A 19,481-nucleotide genomic window follows, 5' to 3' on the forward strand; every position below is an offset into this window, starting at 1 on the left:
CACCTCTGCTTCCCAGTTTCGGGGGCCCAGGGTCTGGTCCTCAGCTTCCTCTGTGAGGTCAGCTCTTCCCTGCTTTACTCCCTAAACACCAGGCCGCGGAATGGGTTTTGGCTCCCGGCCCCATGCCCTGCTCTGCACTCCACGGGGGTTGGGGGGTGTGGGTGGTGGGGAGGCTCGTTGTCTCCTGCCTCAGGCCCCATCAACACCCCGGAGCCTCCCTAACCCCTCCCACCAGGGAGAGGCGGGTCAGTGCTGGGGGTGGGGGGCTCGGGGCTCTGGGTCCCCCCTATCCCACAGGTTCCCCCCACGCCACCGCCCCCCCACCCCCACTTCTGCTACCTTCTGGCCCCCACCTGGCGGGGAGCGTAGGAGGATGGAGTGATCCGAGGGAGCTCCCCGGTTGTCTGCGGTCTGAGCAGGCTGGCGGGTGGGTCGTCAGGGAAGCGCTCGCTCCACCAGTGCGGCGTCTGCTCTCCGCTTGTCCACGGGCTCCCCAAAGGCCAGGCTGGGATTCATCCACCCGCGGTGCTGCTGTTGGCCTTGGGGATTCTTGTGTGTTCCTTTCCTGGCTCCTGTGATGCAGATTTGATACTGCTTTACTTTGCCTAAATGACCAGCAATTAGAGATTTATGTGCAAAGCCCCTGCCAGGTCGATACTAGGCTGGCCTTCTGCCCCTAATCTTCTCCCCCTCCTTCCTTCCCTCCTCCCCCTGCCTCCTGGCCTCCCTCCCATCCTTCCCCTCTGCTCAGAGGCGCTCAGAGGCTTCCCAGGGGGCGCCAGTGGTAAAGAACTTGCCTGCCAATGCAGGAGACAGAGACGAGGGTTCTATCCAGTTGGTGGGCTCTGTCGGTTTTGATCCCTGGGTTGGGAAAATCCCCTGGAGGAGGGCAGAGGAGGGCATAGCAACCCACTCCAGTATTTTTGGCTGGAGAAGCCCATGGACAGAAGAGCCTGGCAGGTCGCAGTCAATGGGGTGGCAAAGAGTCCGACACGACTGAAGCGACTTAACACAGCTCGCTCAGGGTTCCAGGCTGAATGAGCCTGCCCTTATGCAAGGTAGGCACTGAAGGCGGGGTGATGACACAGGTGTGAAAGGAGCATGGAGGTCAGAGGTCGAGAAGGTGAGAGGCAGCCAGGTGACAAGGAAAGGTCTGGCTCCTGGGATTGGGAGGTGCACGTGCTGAGCTGGTCCTGGCTCTGCCAGAGTCAGCCCTGTCCAGTGGGAGGAAGGCTGAGATCTTACCACCATCCCTACCCCACCCCTGACAGGAGGTGAATCCTGCCTCCCAGGTGGTTTTGAAGACCAAATAAATCAGGGACTGTACAAGTTCTCTGTAAATAACCAAAGGCACTGCACATTTTTGATTCATGGAATTCTACCTTCCCATGTGAATGAAATTTTCTTGTTAGAATATATATTTAAAACGGCTAAACTAAAACACGTGTGCTGAAAAAAAGCTGCGCCCCACTCAAGCTGGTAAACAAAACGTGGAAGGTTTCTCTCCGAATCCAAAGATGCTCCGCTGTTAGCATTGTTTACGGGGTAGATGCAGAAACAGCCAGAAAGCGTGGGGGCTGGGCTCTCTGCTGTGTGTTCTTGGTGCTACAGACGCACTCCGCACCCCGAGCCGCGGCTTTGCCAGGTTTACACTGGGGATGAGCGTCGGCTCTACCTTTTGTGCGGGGATTAAATGATACTCAACAGGCACGGCCTCATTGCAGGCAGTTCCACCACTGTGGCTCCAAGGCCCCAGTGCGTTTATGGAGCAGGCTTGGTTCCCAACTAGCGATTTGCAAAGGCCAAACACAGCAGGACTCCTGTTACAATTCCAAGAGTGATTGTAATGGCAGACAAGTTGCTTTGGGCTTCCCTGTTTTGTTTGCCGAAGTTGCTTAATGCCTCCCATTCAGTGTGTTTCAAGCCCTGCTTTCCAGGTTTTAAAAAATTGTGATAAAACGCCCATAACCTAAAACCACCTCAGCCATTAGGCGTGCGTTCAGTGGCATTACGTGTGTTCACGTGGTTGCACAACCATCATGGCCATCCACCTCCGGAGTTTTTCCATCTTGTCGAACTGAACCTCTGTCCCCATCAAACATCACCCCCTGCTCCTCCAGCCCCAGCCCCTGGTGCCCGTCATTCTACTTTCTGTGTCCAGGAATTTGACAGCTCTGAGGACTTATATGAGAGGAACCATACTTTTACAAGTGGATCTGTCTTTTTATGAGTCACTTACTTCACTGAGCAGAAGGCCCTCAAGGTTCATCCATGCCGTAGCATGTGTCAGAACTCCCTTCCTTTGTAAGACTGTTCTCCTGTGTGGTTGGACCACATTTTGCAGATCCATTCATCCATCCGGGGACATGAGTTGCTTCCATCTCTTGGCTCTTGTGAATAACACTGCTGTGGACATGGATCTGCACATATCTGTTCTAGTCCCTGCTTTCGGTTCTTTCGGGTATAAACCCACCCAGGTTTTTAACACCTTCCAGGCCTGGCACCTCATTGATGCTGAAGCTGAAGCTCCAGTACTTTGGCCACCTGATGTGAAGAGCTGACTCATTGGAAAAGACCCTGATGCTGGGAAAGACTGAAGGCAGGAGGAGAAGGGGATGGCAGAGGATGGGATGGTTGGATGGCATCACTGACTCGATGGACATGAGTTTGAGCAAGCTCCGGGAGATGGTGAAGGACAGGGGCGCCTGGCGTGCTGCAGTCCATGGAGTCGCAAAGAGTTGGACACGACTGAGCGACTGAACAGCAACAACAGGCCTGGTGCCGGGTGTCAGGGGCGAAGAGATGAGGAAGGGGAGGTTTCTGTCCTCAGGGAGCTGGAGTCCGGAGCAGGAGGTGGAAATGGATGGGCAGGTAGTGATGCTGGGTGGGAGATGCCAACCGTTCCTCTGAGCAGCACTTTGACTTTCTGGCGTGCTGTCTCATCTGTTACTTCATCACTTCCTCATGGGCGCTGAGAAGCAGCCTTGAACATCAGCTCCCTTTTATAGGTGGGAAACTTAGTCACAGGGGGATGCAGCGCCTCGCTGAGATCACCTAGTGAGTCATGCGATTGACTGCCAGAATTCAGGTCCGCAGAGCCCAGTTCACCAGGCTGCTCTTTAGAAAAGGATCCCCCATGCAGCTGGTTTGAGACATTTTTGGCTGCACTTGCAGCTGACAAATGCAGCTCACACTGGCTCCAGGGAGGGAGTTGATGGCACGTGTAATTAGCAAGGCCAGGTGTTGGGCTGGCTCCCGGCTCTGCCAAGCTTGAGGGTGGGGGCTGCCTCTGCTGCTCTCTCCGGCAGGGGCTGCCTTCCTCTGGGTCTTTATTTAGCAGTTCTGGGCAGCTGGGGAAGCTGACCCCCTGAAGTCCAGGCTTCCGTGGTCCTCAGAACTCAGATCCCAGAGCCCCCCACCCCGCCCCTGGCTCAGGGGCCCAATTGTTGGAGACCTTCTGGGACCTAGCCTGGTTTCTGAGCCTGGGCTCGAGCGAGTCGTGGGCCAAGAGGACAGATTTTGGACTTGCAGGTCCGGCAGACCTCACAGTGGGAGAAGCAGGCTGGCAGGAAAGTCACGAAGTCCTTGCAGGGAGGGCTCTGACGGCAGAGCCCAAACAAGAGTGGAAATGAAAAGCCGACCGTGGGCGCCAGAGGCCCCACGCGGTTGTCATCTCCTATGTGCGAGCCCACTCTGAAGATGGCTGCAGTAAAAATAGCTGCCTTTCCGGGCACCTCATGGAAGTTTATCATCCGCAGGGATTCGTGTATGAAAACCTTTCTTGTTTTTTGATACAATATTTTAACTTTGGTTTTTCAGTGTGCAGATGGAGACCTCTGCCAACATTTCCTCCCAAGCAGAGGTGCTCCTCCGAGTCCTCTCCTGGATGTTGCCCACAGGCTGGGCTAGCCACGTCCATGCTGACCACCTGCCTTCTGGGGGTGGAGCGTGCGAGACCCCGGGGCCAGACGCCTGGTCCCGTCTCCACATCTACGCTCGCCTCTAACGTGGAGGTCGTTATGCACAATTCCCAGCATAAGGTTTAAATAAAAACAACGTGGGTGAAGAGGCTTTGCAACCTGGAAGACGGAGGGAGTGAGGAGAAATCAAACCGCCTTGCAGTTTTCTGTGCCCACTCTGCCTACAGGGAGGCAGAGCCCCCCAGGACCCTCGCCCACCGCCCACCTGCAGATGCTGGCACTTTTAAGGAGCTACTGACTGTCAGGGGGCTTCCCTTGGCATCTTTAAGACCTACTCATCGGAGAGGCGGTGCTTGGTGGCCTGGCCTGGGGTGGTGGCAGTGTGATTGGGGGAGTGGATGGAGGGAGGTCCCATGGCGGGGGTGCCGTGGTTCAGAGTAGGGAGTGCGATGGAACCCGCCCTTCTGACCTGCGCGTGGACGCCTGTGGGAAGCTGGGGGCCACCATATCCCCAGGCCCCTCTGCTTTATTTCTGGAGGACACTCCCGGTCATTGCTTCTTTTGGGGGGACTCAGGGTCCTCGCTTCTGTTCCCTCCGACCCACCCCTATCTTCTCCGTTTCCCAAATACATTTTTAAGTTCTGGGTGGGTACCCGGCCCTGTCTCTGGAGCTGGGTATACAGTTGGCAACAACAGAGACAGCCCCTCTTCCCTGAGCGGGGCTTATGATCCAGCGGGGAGAAGTGATGGCAAGCAAGAAACAAGTCACCTGCCTGCTGCGTGTGTTAGAAGATTCGGGGGAGGGTGGGGGGCATGGGCAGCCCCCAGGGACAGGGTGAGGCAGCTGAACCTGGGGGAGAGAATTCTGGGAGGAGGCGGGGGCCACGAAGGCAGGAGGGGCCTGGCTGGCGGGACGGGGGTGAGAGCAGGCTAGGCACACACAGGCCATGGCGTCTTTTTAAAAAATTTTTTTAAACATGACATTGTAACGCAACCATGCTCCAGTAAAAATTAATAAAGAAATTTTAACAGTTTTATTGAGGCATAATTCTCGTACCATTTAATCCACCCATTAAACAGACAATTAAACAAGTTTAATATATTCGATGGTTGGGCAACCACAGTCAATTATAGACCAGTTTCATCATCTCGAAAAGAAACCTGCGCCGTTTAGCCTTGGTCAATCCCATTCCGCCGCCCAAGCCCTGAGCACCAGCTCTCACCGGCTTTCTGTCTCAGCACATTTCCTGTTCTGGACATTTCATAGGAATGGAATCCCATGGGGTGTGGCCTTTCGTGTCCGGCTGAGCATCTTGTCCTGGAGTTTCATTCATGTTGCAGCCGACATCAACCCTGCTCTTTTTCGTGGCTGAATAGTATTCCACCATGTGGATGGACCATGTTCAGTTCACCCATTCATCCCATGTGGAGGAGTGTGGTTTCCACCGTTTGGCCTCTGTGGGTGGTGATGCTGTGAACGCATGTGTACACATGACCGTATGGACACGCTGTCACTGGTGGCAACATGTTGGGTGGAGGAGAGTCACACTCCAGCTCACACCGGAAGTTCTTGGGCAAGTTCAGAAATAGGGAATGTCAGCCCCAGATGGAAAGATGGAACCCAGGTGGCCCCCGTGGGGGGAGGAGCTCCCCTTCTAGCCCCGCACTTGCTGAAGCGTGGGCTCAGGCGCACCGGACCCCGCCAAGCATCCCTCTCTCTCTGTGATTAACCGTGGGATAGTTTCAGAACGGCCAAACATCAGCTTCCCCTAATGTTAACTGTGAGTCTCACAATGAGAATAACTAATTAAAAAGTTAAGTAACTCACGTACAGAACAAAAGGTGTGTCCTGAGAGATCCTTCTCAACCACCAGCCCATCCTCTGCTGACCCGCCCAGGCCCTCGTGCCCTCACTTGGGAAGAGAGTGGGCTGGTAAAACATGGGGTGCCCAGTTAAATGTGAATCCCAGATAAACAGGGAGTCACTTTTAGTATAAGTATGTCCCAAATAATGTAGGGGACATATTTGTTACTAAAAATCATGTCACTTAATCTGAAATTCAAATTTTGCTGACGGTCTTATATATATATATATATATATATATATATAATTTTTTTTTTTTTGGCGGGGGAGTTTCCCTGATGGCTCAGTGGTAAGGAATCCACCTGCAATACAGGAGAGGTGGGTTTGATCCCTGGGTCAGGGAGATCCCCTGGAGAAGGAAGTGGCTACTCCTGTGTTCTTCCAGGACAATCTCAGGGACAGAGGAGGCTGGCAGTCCATGGGGTCGCCAAGAGTCAGACACGACTGAAGTCGCTGAGCACTTGTGTTTGTTTTGCTACAACTGCAATGCTGCCAAAGAAAGAAAGCAGCCCACGAGAGAGAGATTCAGCTGGAGAGTAAAGCAGGGCTGGGATGGATCAGCTACTTCTGGGCTGCAGCTGGTTCTTGATGATTTGTGTCTGGCTTACCCTCTTCTTATCTGGCACATTGGTTCCGCAGGTCTCATTTTAGTTTCTGTTTGTTTATTCATTTGTTCAACCCAAGACACCTACTGCGTGCAGGCCATAGTAAAGGCAGAGGCTGGGCCCACGGCTGCTCTTCCCAAGCTGCTAAGAGAACAGATGAAAGAGGAGCAACCTCCCCAGCATGCCTTTCACTGTTTTCCTCTAAAGCATTAGCCCCGTGAGGCTGGGGTCGGTCCTGCGTGTCTTGGCCACGGCTGAAGCACCAGTGCCCAGGGCAGGGCCTAGGGCGGAGCAGAGCTTTCAGTGAGTATTTGTTAAGTGGAGAACTCTGAACATGGGCGCTGGGCACTAACCATCGTGTGAAACTCAGCGTGGCGATGGGGGCAGGTCATTAAATCTGAAGCACCCTTTCTGGGGTAATTTCATTGGAAATACTTGCAGGATAATGAGTTTCTGCTAGATTGCATCTTTCAGTTACTGCCCAGGACAACAGCTCAATTTTCCCCATCGTTGTATCAGTGAACATTGCTGGGGATTCTGGAATCTCTTGCAAATGTGTATCCTTGGGACCTGGGTAAGCCTTATACCTCCTGGGTTCTCCCCGCCTTTCCTCCCCTCCCCGGGTTCCTTGGTCTCCATGTGGCCTCCGCCATTGAACTGTGTGCCGGGGACTTGAAGCCAGGCTGTCGCCTCAACTTTGTGAGGTGTATGGACAGAAAGAGAGGCAGGGTGGGGAGGAGGAGCCAGAGTGACTTTTGCGGCACATGTACAGTGTGTGACTGGAAGACGCAGGTGTGTGGTGCCTCCCCACAGCGTGTATGGTGGGTTCTGTGTGCGCTGAATGAGGTAACAGGGACCAAGGCCCCCCTCCCTGTCCCAGCACATGAGGGCAACACGAGACTGCCTGATGCTCCTTAACAAGGATGCCACTCCACGCCCTGAGCACCCCGGTCACCCGGAGTGCTTCCAGCTGGAACCTGGCATTGCAAAAGTCATCTTGAAGTCTCTGTGTGAACACATGTGCATGCACGCATGTCCTGTGCACATACGTGTCACAGATATGTGCATGCATGTTTGTGTGCATGCACACGCACGTGGATATGTGTGAGTGCACGCGTACTTTGTGTGCACATGTGTGCATACATGTGTTCACAGTGCACATGCATGTGCATACATGTGTGTTCACGTGTGTGTGCACACACATGGAGGAACTATCTGGGGGAATGAGAATTTGGCAGCAATGCAGCTGAGTGGGATTTTTATGGGGCGTCTCCTGCTTTAGGGTCCCACCTGCACCTTCTGCAGACAGCGAGTTTCTGTCCAGACCCATTTCCTTCCATCTGGTCCACGCCTCCTTCCACACCCAGGTCCACAAACCAGCCCTTTTGGAGATTAAGCTAAAACCAAGAGGTTTTTAGCCAGCATCCAGCGTGCACCCTGGGGAGGGCTTTTGTTTGAAAGGGGTGGCTGTTAATGTCTCAGAAAAGTAGTCTTGCTATACCTCCCTTTGAAGGTAAAAACACCATATGGGCACCATCCTCATGACCCCCATGCTGGGGAGACAGGATCATCAACCCCTATTCGTCTGTCCAGTGTCCCGAAGTTTTGGGAACTCCTCCACGCTTCCACCCCTAGAGGGGTTTTCAGAGAGGGGCCACGACCTCCCTGCCACAAGCTGGGCACAAGCCCCCAGCAGGCAGGCCGGAGCGCCCTGTGCGTCTGCACGAATGATTGGGCCGAGGCCGAGTGCACAACCGAGGCAGAATCCAGCGTCCCTGTGCTAAGCTGTGGCCATTGAGACCCAGAGAGGTGCAGTGACCTGCCTTAAGACACACAGCTGGACTGGAAATGGAGAGGCCCCAGGGCTGTGGCACCTCCAGAGGAAGGGCAGGAGGCTGAACCCTGGGCCCTGAGCAGGGAGGGAGTGACGGGGGAGTCCTGACTCCGACCGGAGAAGGCCCCTGGGGGTGGGAGGAGGGGGCGGTGCTGGGACCCCCAAACACAGCCAGAACGTTCTGACAGAGACAGGGGCAGCCAGACTGCTCCTGAGCGGCCGGGAGAAGACGCTGGCCCGCCAGCTGTGGAGGGTCTTGGCTGTGCTGGGGTGGCGAGAGCAGAGATGTTGCCTGGGGAGTCTGCTGGAGTGGGGCCGGGACCGTAGCACCTGCACGGGGAAGGAGCCTGGAGGAGATGGCCCAGCGGGAGAAGACGTGGGGTGGGCAGCCCTGCCCTGCGTGATGAGGAGGGAGAGTAGACCGGCCATGTGGTGTGGCCGCAGCAGGGCCACTGGGCCAGGCCAGGCCATCCTGGCAGGGTGGGTGTGCACTCTGGTGGGCATGGGAGCGTGTGGAGAAGAGGATGTATGTGAATATGTGAGCATGCACACGTGTAATGGTGTGTACATGTGAACACGTGCATGCGTACACATGCACGTGTGTACACAAGCACACGTGTGTAATGTACACACACATGTGCGAATGCAATGTGTGCACACACACGTGTGTGTACAGTGTGTGCACCAGGGCATGTGTGTGTGGTGTGTACCTGGGCATATGCGTGTGTGCACATATATGTGTATAATGCGGGTACACATACACTCGAGCACATGTATATGGTATGTGCACCTGTGCATACGTGTGTGTACATGTGTGTACACATACATCTAAGCATGTTTGTGTGGTGTATGTATCTGTGCATGTGTGTGCGCACATGTGTACATGTGTGTGTAATGTGTGTACACATACATCCAGGCACGTGTGGTGTGTGTGTGTGTGTGCACGTGTCTGCATGTGCATATGTACGTGTGGCGTATATGTACACAGGCACACGTGTGCAAGCTGCATGTGACCGTGTGTTCTCTCGGGGCTGGGGCTGTGGAGGTGGCAGAGGTGGGCGCACTGCAGGCAGGGCTGCAGGCAGGGCTGCCGCAGAGGGAGACGGAGGCGGCTTCAGGCAAACCAATGCCCCCGTCAGGGCCTTGCTGCTGTTGACTGCGGGGGGCAGGGGGGCACAGCAGGGAGAAAGTCCGGTTCAGATCCCGGCCAGGGCACTCTGCTCCCCCCACCAGCGCTCACACACAGTCCCACCCCGGCCAGGGAAGAAGGCAGAGCTGCAAAGCTGCTGTAGATTGGGCGGCTTCTGAGGCATAGCTTTTGGCCAATGCCAAAGGATTAAAGGCGGGAGAAGGGGCTGACAGAGGATGAGATGGTTGAATGGCATCACCGGCTCAACGGACATGAGTTTGAGTAAACTTTGGGAGTTGGTGATGGACAGGGAGGCCTGGCGTGCTGCAGCCCACGGGGTCGCAAAGAGTCAGACACAACTGAGCAACTGGACTAAAGCGTTAAACCTAGGAGAATACTAAGAAAACCACCCAAGCACCCATGGCCACAGTCCTCCAGTCCGAGGTGGCTTCAACGTGTGCATGCCACCCACACAGGGAAGGGAGTGGACTTGGGAGTCTTTATAAAAGGACGGATCCAGCCTCAGCTGCAGGCCCACACCGCCACCCTGGGCCCATCCTGCCCAGGCTGCCCCTGCCCGCCCTCCTCTGGGCCTGGGTTGGGCACTCAGGATAGGATGCCAAGGAGAGGCCAGGAGGCCCCTTGGGGCGAGAGGATGGAGAGGCGGGGTGGGGGACGCATGAGGGTGGCCGGGGACGGGGCGAGGGGGTGTGCGGATGGCCCCACACACCCAGCTTCGCAAGGTCGCGGGCTGCGGGGGAACCCGCCCGCAGCCTCGGCCTCTCCAGCTCGCTCCTCCCATGGACCAGTGTGGGGCGGCCCTGCTGTGGGGCGTACTGTCCGCTCCCCCTGCTCCATCCCCAAGGTCTTCCCAGCTGTCATCTGGGCCATTGCCTGGCCCCCTCCCTGGGCTCCCGCCTCCATTCCGAGCCTTCCCACCCACCCTCCACAGTTGGAAGAGGCTGAGCCTCCTACCCAGTATTCCCTTCTCTCTTTACATCAGGTAGAACCCTGGTTTTGTAATGGAGGAGGGGCGCATCATGTCTGGATAAAATGCAGACTCCTCAGGCTTGGTTACCATGTGGGTGGCCACATGACTCAGTGCTGGCCATGAGAATGTGAGCAGAATTCCGGCCTGGGGCTTTGGGAACATCTTTTGTTACTTAGCCTGTTCTCTTTCTTCCTGCCTGGAATGGCGACATGATGCCTGGTGTCCTGGCAGCCATCCTGTGACCACCAGGAGAGAACACATCCCGGGATCCTAGAGACAGAGGGAGTCTGGGTCCCTGAACAAGTTCTGGGACTTCCCGAGGAGCTCTGGATTGGTGCTTATCTAGCCTGCTTATTATCTAATAAAGGGTGGTGGGAGAGCGAGCCTTCCGAAGCCTCACAGTCGGGGACACAGCTTGTTCCAAGGAATGGAGATAAGAACACAGTGGAGAGGCCAAGGCACGCGTTGCCTCCCTATGTCTCCCTGGCTCTTGGCCAGAGGCATTCTGCTCTGTTCCTCTGGCCCTGCCGTCCCTGATGGAGCATCCCAGGGTGAACTCAGGAGAGACCAGCCTCCCCCGCCCCCCTGTTCCCAGCCTCTACCTCCAAGTTCAGCTTCTCCGTGCCCTTGAGGGCCCCCTCGCCTCCACAGTGAGGCTTCGCCTCCCGAAGCCTCTCTCTGATGCCTGTCTTCTGCCCCAGCTGGAGGGGCCAAGCCTTCGCCACCCCTGCTGCCGCCCGAGCATGCTGGGGTCTTGGTCCCCAGGCAGAGGTTCCTGGATTCAGGACATGGCAGCTACACAGAGACGGGGGTTTGGGCATCTGTAATGTGACAGCTGTGTTCACAGGCTCCTAGGACCTCAGGTGGCCAAGGGGCTCCTACAGCCCAGGGGCTGGGGTCCAAGCAGATGGGGGTGATGGTTTGCCACGTCTCTCCAGATGGCATGGCTGTTCAGACATCTGATGACCGAAATGCTGTGCCCAGCACTGCCTCCTGGGCAGCCGGCCTGTGTGTCTCCTTCCCACATGTGGACAGGGTTGTCCCAATTCTCTGGGTTTGGAGGGCTGCCCCAGCAGCACGCGGGTGTGCGTGCACAGGTGAGTGCTCTGATGATCAGGCCCTGCCCTGTCCTCTCCCCTGGCGGCACCCTGGGCCCCAGGACCTGTCCTCCCTGGACGCTGAGGGGGTCTTCACCGCTCTGGACCCCAGGGCAGCCCTTGTGCTTCCCCCTGAGTCTGCCGTCGGGTCGTGGCTGTTCCTCAAGCGTTGTCTCTGAGAGCGTCCAGCACTCTCTAGGGACACACGTGCTACATCTTGGAGTCCCAGGCTGGGCCTCCGGGAAGCTGACCCGAAGTGGTATGATGAGCTGGGGCTGTATCCAGGGTGCCCTTGGGAACCAAGCCCCAGGAAAGGGAGAGGAGGGAAGCAGGATTCGGCAGAAGTTGTTCAGCGGAGCCCAGGCTCAGGGCAGCCTGGTTCAGCCTGGCAGAGGGCTCTAGAGCTCGAAGGCCCTTTCGATCTGAGAAGCATCAGGTCCTTCTGCTGCAGCCCGGACCATCCTTGAATGTGGGCTGTCCCGCAGGGCCGTGGCCTCGGGTGCAGAGGCCTGTCCTGAGCAGGGGTGGAGATTGAAGGCCTACCGCCTCTGCCCTTGATGGGGAGTCTAGGGGGTCAGTCCCCTCGATGTGGTTTTTGAAACCTCACCCCCTGGTGAAAGTGGAAAGTCCACCCCCCCACAGCCCCCGCCGGTGCCCTTCCAAGGGTCCATCCTCCTCCCCAGGAGAGTCCCCAGGGCCTGTGGGCACCAGTGGGGATGGTCAGTGTCCAGCACAGCCCCAGCCCTGCCCGGGGCTCTGACTGTGCAAAGGGGGCTGCTGTTAGGAGCCGCCGAATGGAATCCTGGCCGAAGCAGACTTTGGTGGCCAGAGGTGGATGCGATGAGAAACAAAATAGAGACTGTGGGCTTGGCTGAATGGGAAAGGAAGGAAGGGCTGTTCGGGCAGACCCAGCACAGTTGGAAGGCTGGAGACCCGTGCGATGCAGCAAAGGAGGTTTAATCTGACAGTCCTCGGCTGTGCTGTGCTGTGCGGGTCGTAGAGTGAGGGGGTGGAGGGCAAGGCTCAGAACATTGGCGCGCGCTGGTGTCTTGAGACACGTGTGAGCTGAGACCAGAGCCGGCCCGTCTATAAGGAGGGATGGAGGAGGACAGTGCATACGAGGCTGTGCCTGCTGCCTACCGTCACCAGCTCAGGCCTCCAGGGTGAAAGGGTCAGTGCTTTTCCACCCCAACTGAAGGTGACATGGGCAGCTCGATACGGGGAGGGCACAGGCATAGCAGGAAACGGGCCGGATGCCGTAGTCCTCCTGCTAGCAGGGACCCGTGAAAGAATCTCCCAGTAATAATCCAGCTGAAGGTGGTCTTTCCCTCTAGAGCTTGGTGTCTTGAATGACCTCAGGACAAACACAGCTGGGCTGAGGCTGGGGCTATGGGCACAGCACCGGGTGGACACACTCAGATGTTCAGTCTTCGAGTCTAGGCATGGCTCTGGACGTGTGCACGTGGAGCGGACTGGAAACTGCCTAGGTTTTGAGGGAACTAGGTAACTAAAGCAGCCTGGGCCTCTGGGCTCATGGCTGTTGAACCCCTCACACTGTGCCTGGGCTCCCCAGGTGGCACCAGGAGGAGGCGGGCCGTGGAGGGGTCGGCCCCTGGGAGAGGTGGCCTTCTCCCCAGTGTTCATCTCAGGCGGCCGTGGAGCCCCGTGGCCCAGCAGACTCGTCTCCACGGAGCACTGAGCCGGGGCCGTGGGGGACACTGCGCAACAGAACATCTCCCAGGGCAGAACGGGGGTGGCCGTTCGCTCTCTAAGGCAGAATCACTGCTCAGGCTTGACGGTTGCCAGGGAGCGTGTGGGTTTCCTGTTCTGCAGTGGTCCAGCCAGGCTGAAATCGTGATGGGCACGGCCCGCGTGCCCTGACTACACCATCCTCTAATGCAGCTTCCCTACAGGGTCTGTGTTCTTCCCTGCCTTTGCTCCTTGTCTGTGGTTACTCCGTCAGCTGAGAGAGACTTCCAGCTTTCTTTTCCTACTTACCCTTCAAGGCTCAGTCCACATGTCGCCTCCTCCCAGAGGCCTTCTCTAACTGCTCAGGGCTTCCTTTGAGCTCGCCTGCGTTTACTTCCAAAAGGGGCTTCCCTGGTGGCTCAGATGGTAAAGAATCTGACTGCCATGCGAGAGACCGGGGTTCGATCCCTGGGTCGGGAAGATCCCCTGGAGAAGGGCATGGCTACCCACTCTAGTATTCTTGCCTGGAGAGTCCCATGGACGGAGGAGCCTTCCAAACGAGCACGGATGGTGCCACGTCATCATGTGTCAGTCAGGGGTCGCCCCACTCATGCTACATAACAAGTTATCCCCCCAAGTTAGGTGGCTTGTTACAGGAAGCACTTATTTTCTTACTCATGGGTCTGCAGGATGGCTACAGCGCGTCTGGCCAAGGCTGCGGGTCAGCAGGGCTTGGCTCCCGGCCTTGGGTTGGCTTCAGGTTTGTTCCAGGCGTCATTCTGGGAGCCAGGCTCATGGCAGAGCTGCAGAGCACAGGGGGCCAAGTCGTACAAGGCAGGTGTATTGAAAGCCTCTGTTTGCATCACGTCCTCTAACACGCACGGCCTCAAACCAGAGCCTGTGAGGCAGAGGGGTGCCCTCCACACACACTGCCTAGGTGTATTCTGTGAGCGTCTCACTGCCTGCGTCTGAGTCTCCTGTGGTCCCAGCCCCCATCAAGAGCAGGTGCCCAGAGTCTTTGAAGAACTGGCCTCGCCCCTGAGGCCACCTGCTGGCCTCTGTTGCCCCTCACTGGCTGCTGGGTCTGTCCACACAGCCCTCCTTCTGTTGGGGATGTCTTCAATTAATTAATATCTCATCTTAGTACTCTGTTAGATCCTTCTGATCAAGGAAGTACATTTGTTCTCCTGATGGGGGTGTCACAGAGGCTGAATTCTTTCCTCTGATACAGGGGAGCATCACGCACCCAGGAGGTGCTCTCTGAATGTTGGCCAGCCAGAAGGCAGACTGGGATCTGGGGTGTCATCAGGTCAAGCAGGCTGCCAGGTGGGCGTGAGCAGCGGCACCCCCAGTGGTGTTTGCGTGTAGTGGGTGCTCAGTGGGTGTTCCTTTCCTTCCCTCTGCTGTGCCCCAGCCCCACGCCCCACCTCTGGATCCGGGCCCCTCACAGGCCTCCTTTCTGCCTTTTCCTTCTCTGCACCCACCCTGTCTGCTCACTGCCTTCCAGACCTCATTCCCCATGGATGCTGGGGATACATTGTTTCTCCTGAATGGAAAGAGGCTCTGGCAGTGAAGTTGCCAAAAACGTAGACTTGAAATCAGAGATGGTTTTTTTTCCAAGAGGAAAAGAATTTTAAAATCTTGGCCTGAGAGTTTTGTTCCAGGGAGAAATTGAGTCCCAAATCTTCCTTTGGGATGTAGCTTCTCCCAGCTTTCCGTCTTGAGATGAGTTTAAAGGAGAGGTTCGTGGAGGGTTGAAGGGATGCTGTGTTGACCTGCAGCTTTGTCTTCCTGGTTGTCCACCTCTGTGCCTCAGCTCACGCTTTTCCCCTTTCTGGGAAACGCCTTTCTCTGCCCTTAACACCTCTGACTCTTACTTACCCTTCAGGGCTCAGCACAAATGCTTCCTCCTCCATGAAGCCTCCCTGATCACTTTGTGCACACGCAGTGAGTGGCTGGTAAGTGGGATTGGATTCAGAATCAGACAGCCTCAGGCTCGGGTCCAGGTCCTGCCAGCAGTGCGAGCAAGTCCCGCAGTGACCCTGGGCCTCAGTTTCCCACCTGTACAATGGGGATGGCAAGGGCAGCACTCACCTTAGCGGATGGTCAGGAGAATCAAACAGTCAGACAGCATCTATCCCCAGAGTGCCTGGCCCCTACAGGCGTTTGGAATTGCTGCTGCTTCATAACCGTCCCTGCACGTGCATGCGTGTGTGTTCAGTCCTGTCCAACTCTGTTGTGACCCGATGGACTGTAGCCCGCCAGGCTCCTCTGTCCATGGGATTCTCCAGGCAAGAATACTGGAGTGGGTTGCCAATTCCTACTCCAGGGAATTTTCCCAACCCAGGGATCAAGCCTGCGACTGAGTCTCCTGCACTGGCAGGTGGATTCTTTACCACTGCACTGGTCCCTGGGTTTCTGCTAAATCATCACAGTTCCCATGACCCATGCACCCTGCTCAGGCTGGGAAGAGGCTGGCAGCGAGCTCAGTTTGGGGCTTTCTGGCAGACTCCCCTCTCTGTAGCTTCTGCAGAAGCAGCACAGGTTCTGGACTCTGTCTCCCAGGCAGGGGGCTAAGATCAACCCCCCAGTTGCCCGGTTGCTCCCTCACTGCTCCCGCATTGCTCTGAAATGTTTTCAGCTTCCTTTACGACACGCAGACAAGCATCGTCACCTGGCAAAGGCTTTGTTTAAATCAGTGTTGCATGAGAAGACGGAAAATCACTTATCAGCCTCGGCAGCTGTGAGACGAGACAGATGTAAAGCTCCTGACCTGGTCACTGGCTTTTAAGAGTTACAGAACGTGATGCTGATTGGGGTAGAGGTTTCACCCTCCCTGGAGCGGCACAGATGAGTTTTGGAGGATCAGATCGGGAGTGCAAACCCTCTTTTGACGCGTGGGGATACAGCAGGATGGGATTGAAAAAGCCTAAGTCTGGTGTCTGTCGATTTTCCCTGTGCCCTGACCAGCTGGCCAATGTGGCTTGGTCACTTCCTGGATTTGCACCCCAGGTCTCTCATCTGGAAAAGAGATTAATCTCTCCCTCAGAGGGGATTTGTGTGGATTTGCTGAGATGGTGTGGGGACCTGATCACCCACACAGTAGGAGCTCAGAAGATGCCAGACCCTCTCCCCAAGGCCCCTAAGTACCTCATCCAGGTAAATTCCCTAAAACGTAAATTCTCGTAGGTGACCCTTTTGGTCAAAGTCACACGACTTTAAGAACAAGTCAGCATTCTGCTCAGTGTTAAAGTCCCTCCAGTATCTGCCCCCAGCTCTGTTCTTGCCCTGTGACCTTCCAGGTTCCCATCTGAGAGGGTGGTGGTTAACCCTTGGAGCTCCAGCTTCTCCCATCTCCACCTCAGGCACGCTCTCTCATCCCTGTCTCAGTACCACTGCTCATTGGCAAACAGACCTGCATTCAGACTCTCCTCTGAATCATCAGAGTTCTAAACTGCAAGTAACCAAAACCCACTCTGGCTGATTTAAGCAGAAAGAATTTGCTGAAGAGGAGAGTGAGTGACCGCAGATTTACTGGACAATGAGGCGGGAAGGCAGCTGTTACTTGAAAAAGTAACAGTAAACTCAACTCAGAATGACTGAAGCAACAAGGAGGGGTCACAGTTCCTGGTAACAAGCAGAAGTCCAAAGTCAGGGAAGCTCCAGGGGTGGTTCATTCAGGGGCTCCGTGATGGACTCGAGGACCCAGGTCTTTCCATCTTTCTGCTCGGATGGGCCCTCCTGATGGTCACAAGGTAGCTGGAGCATCTCATTCAGACACAAGGGTGTCCATAGGAAGAGGAGAGCTGGTCTCTTCCTGTGAGTCATTGGGAATTAAGGGAATCTCCCAGCATCCCTTGGGCAGTCCTCTCCTCAAACCTCATTGGCCAGATGGATATCACTGTGCACAGACCAGTCATTAGCAGGGAGGTGAACCAATCAGGAGGCTTGTCTGTAGCAGACGCTAGTGCAAATTGGTGCCACCCTCTTGAAAACAGGCTTGGCAGGGTCTTCTAGAAAAGGCTATGGTTTTTCCAGTAGTCATGTATGGATGTGAGAGTTGGACTATAAAGAAAGCTGAGCACCGAAGAATTGATGCTTTTGAACTGTGGTGTTGGAGAAGACTCTTGAGAGTCCCTTAGACTGCAAGGAGATTCAACCAGTCCATCCTAAACGAAATCAGTCCTGAATATGCTGAAGCTGAAACTCCAATACTTTGGCCACCTGATGGGAAGAGCTGACTCATTTGAAAAGACCCTGATACTGGGAAAGATTGAGGGCAGGAGGAGAAGGGGATGACAGAGGATGAGATGGTTGGATGGCATCACCGACTCGATGGATATGAATTTGAGCAAGCTCCAGGAATTGGTAATGGATAGGGAAGCTTGGCGTGCTACAGTCCATGGGGTTGCAAAGAGTTGAACACAACTGAGCTGAACTGAACTTTCGCCTTCATCAAGAGGCTCTTAGTTCCTCTTTGCTTTCTGCCATTATGGTGGTGTCATCTGCATATCTGAGATTGTTGCTATTTCTCTCAGCAATCTTGATTCCAGGTTGTGCTTCATCCAGCCCAGTATTTCACATGATGTACCCTGCATACAAGTTAAATAACAGGGTGACAGTATACAGCCTTGGCGGACTCCTTTTCCAATTTTAAACCAGTCTGTTGTTCCATGTCCAGTTCTAACTGTTGCTTCTTGGCTTGCATATATACTCCAAAAGTAATTATACTTTTAATTATAAAAGCGTGCCTGAGGTGGAGATGGGAGAAGGTGGAGCTCCAAGGGTTAAAAAAAAAAAGGTTATAGGGTGGATAAGTACAATAACTTTCAGTGATGCCAACTTACCTGTGAAGGAAAACAAGGGGATGAAGCGGCTGTCTCTAGGTGGGGCCAACCTTCAGAGTCCCCTCCTTGATGGCTCCCGGTCTCCAGCCTCCACACCTTCGAGACGTGGCTACTCCTCCTTGGCTGTCTCCTCTGGGTCAGCTCCAACAGGTCTCCCTGCTGGGCCCCGGACCCAGGTCTGCCCTGCTCTCCCACACGGCACCCTCTGTCCATGCAGGACCCCTCTTCCAGAAGAGGCTGCTCTTCCTCCATTTGGCGAACTCCTACTCACCCCTCAAGGCCCAGCTCAGAGGTCATGTTCTCTGTGACATCATCATTGCCTGCACGAAGCCCTGGAGGATGGTGGAGCGAACCCTGGAGTACTGATGGGAGTTAACTCCTGGTTGAGGGCACAGCAGGTGCAAAGGCCCTGAGGTATTAGTGTTTCTGGAGTGGGCGAGGGGGCCCGTGTGGCTGGAGCAGCAGGTGTGGGGGGCGCAAGAGAGAGGGGCTCATGGGATGAGGTCTGTGTGGGGCAGATGTGGGGTTTTGTAAGGACCTGGCTTGTACACTGCCTTTGATGAGAGGGAAAGGTCTGACTTTAGGTTTCAAGGGAACCCCTGACTGCTGAATTGAGATGAGACCGTCAGGGGCAGTTAGGAGGTGAGGATGAAGTAGTGTAGTAGTGTCCTGGGTGTGGCAATCACTGCTTTGTAGGGGCTGAACCCCAGTGTCGTGTCCTACCCCGTCCCCTGCTTTGTCTTCACAAACACATGTACACACCAGTGACACCCACCCCGTGAGTCCGTTTGTCTTATCTTCCTTCCTGATCTGCTTACCTGGTGTGAGAGCCCAGGGGGGTGCTCCTTCCTCAGGGAAGCCTCTCTAAGCTCTCTGTGTCCTGGCAGACTCAAGCACCTCATACAACCAGGTCCCATCTGACCCCAAAAGAGTCCCACCAGGGTCCCCATGTTACACCTGGGAGAGCAGGTCAGGCCACCTGCTGAACACACAATCTGCAGGTGGCCAGGGTGCCAGACACCGAGTGTGTTTCCTCTGCTGGCCTGGTGGTCTCAGGGACAGGGGTCTGGCCCCAGTTACCTCTGAGCCCCTGGGGCCAGTGGCGAAGGCTGCAGCAGGGACTCTGGGGGCCGTGGACCGTCTGTGGCCTGGTTTAATGCCAGGCGGGCAGCGTGCCTCTGGGTCTCAGGCCTGGGAGCGTTTCCCCGCCTTGAAGCTTCATGCTTGCTGTGCTGGGAAAGAGGAAGCTCGTCTGCCTGCTTGCGTGCGTGGGGCTGACTCCTGAGCTCTCAGCACCGTCTAGCAATTGTTGGTTTTCCTTGTTCATCTGGTCTACTGTCTCTCCCCAGAGCACTGCGCCTCTGCCTTGGCTCTCTGGATGTGTGGGGCTGGGTAACTCCCTGGGGGCGCCTGTCCTGTGTGTTACCAGTCCATGTCCTCCACCCAGTAGAGGCCACGAGCAGGCCTGCCCCCAGCTTTGTGAAAACCAGACACATCTCCACCAG

Source organism: Bos taurus, chromosome 6 (assembly GCF_002263795.3).
Source record: "Bos taurus isolate L1 Dominette 01449 registration number 42190680 breed Hereford chromosome 6, ARS-UCD2.0, whole genome shotgun sequence".
Classification (NCBI taxonomy): domain Eukaryota; kingdom Metazoa; phylum Chordata; class Mammalia; order Artiodactyla; family Bovidae; genus Bos; species Bos taurus.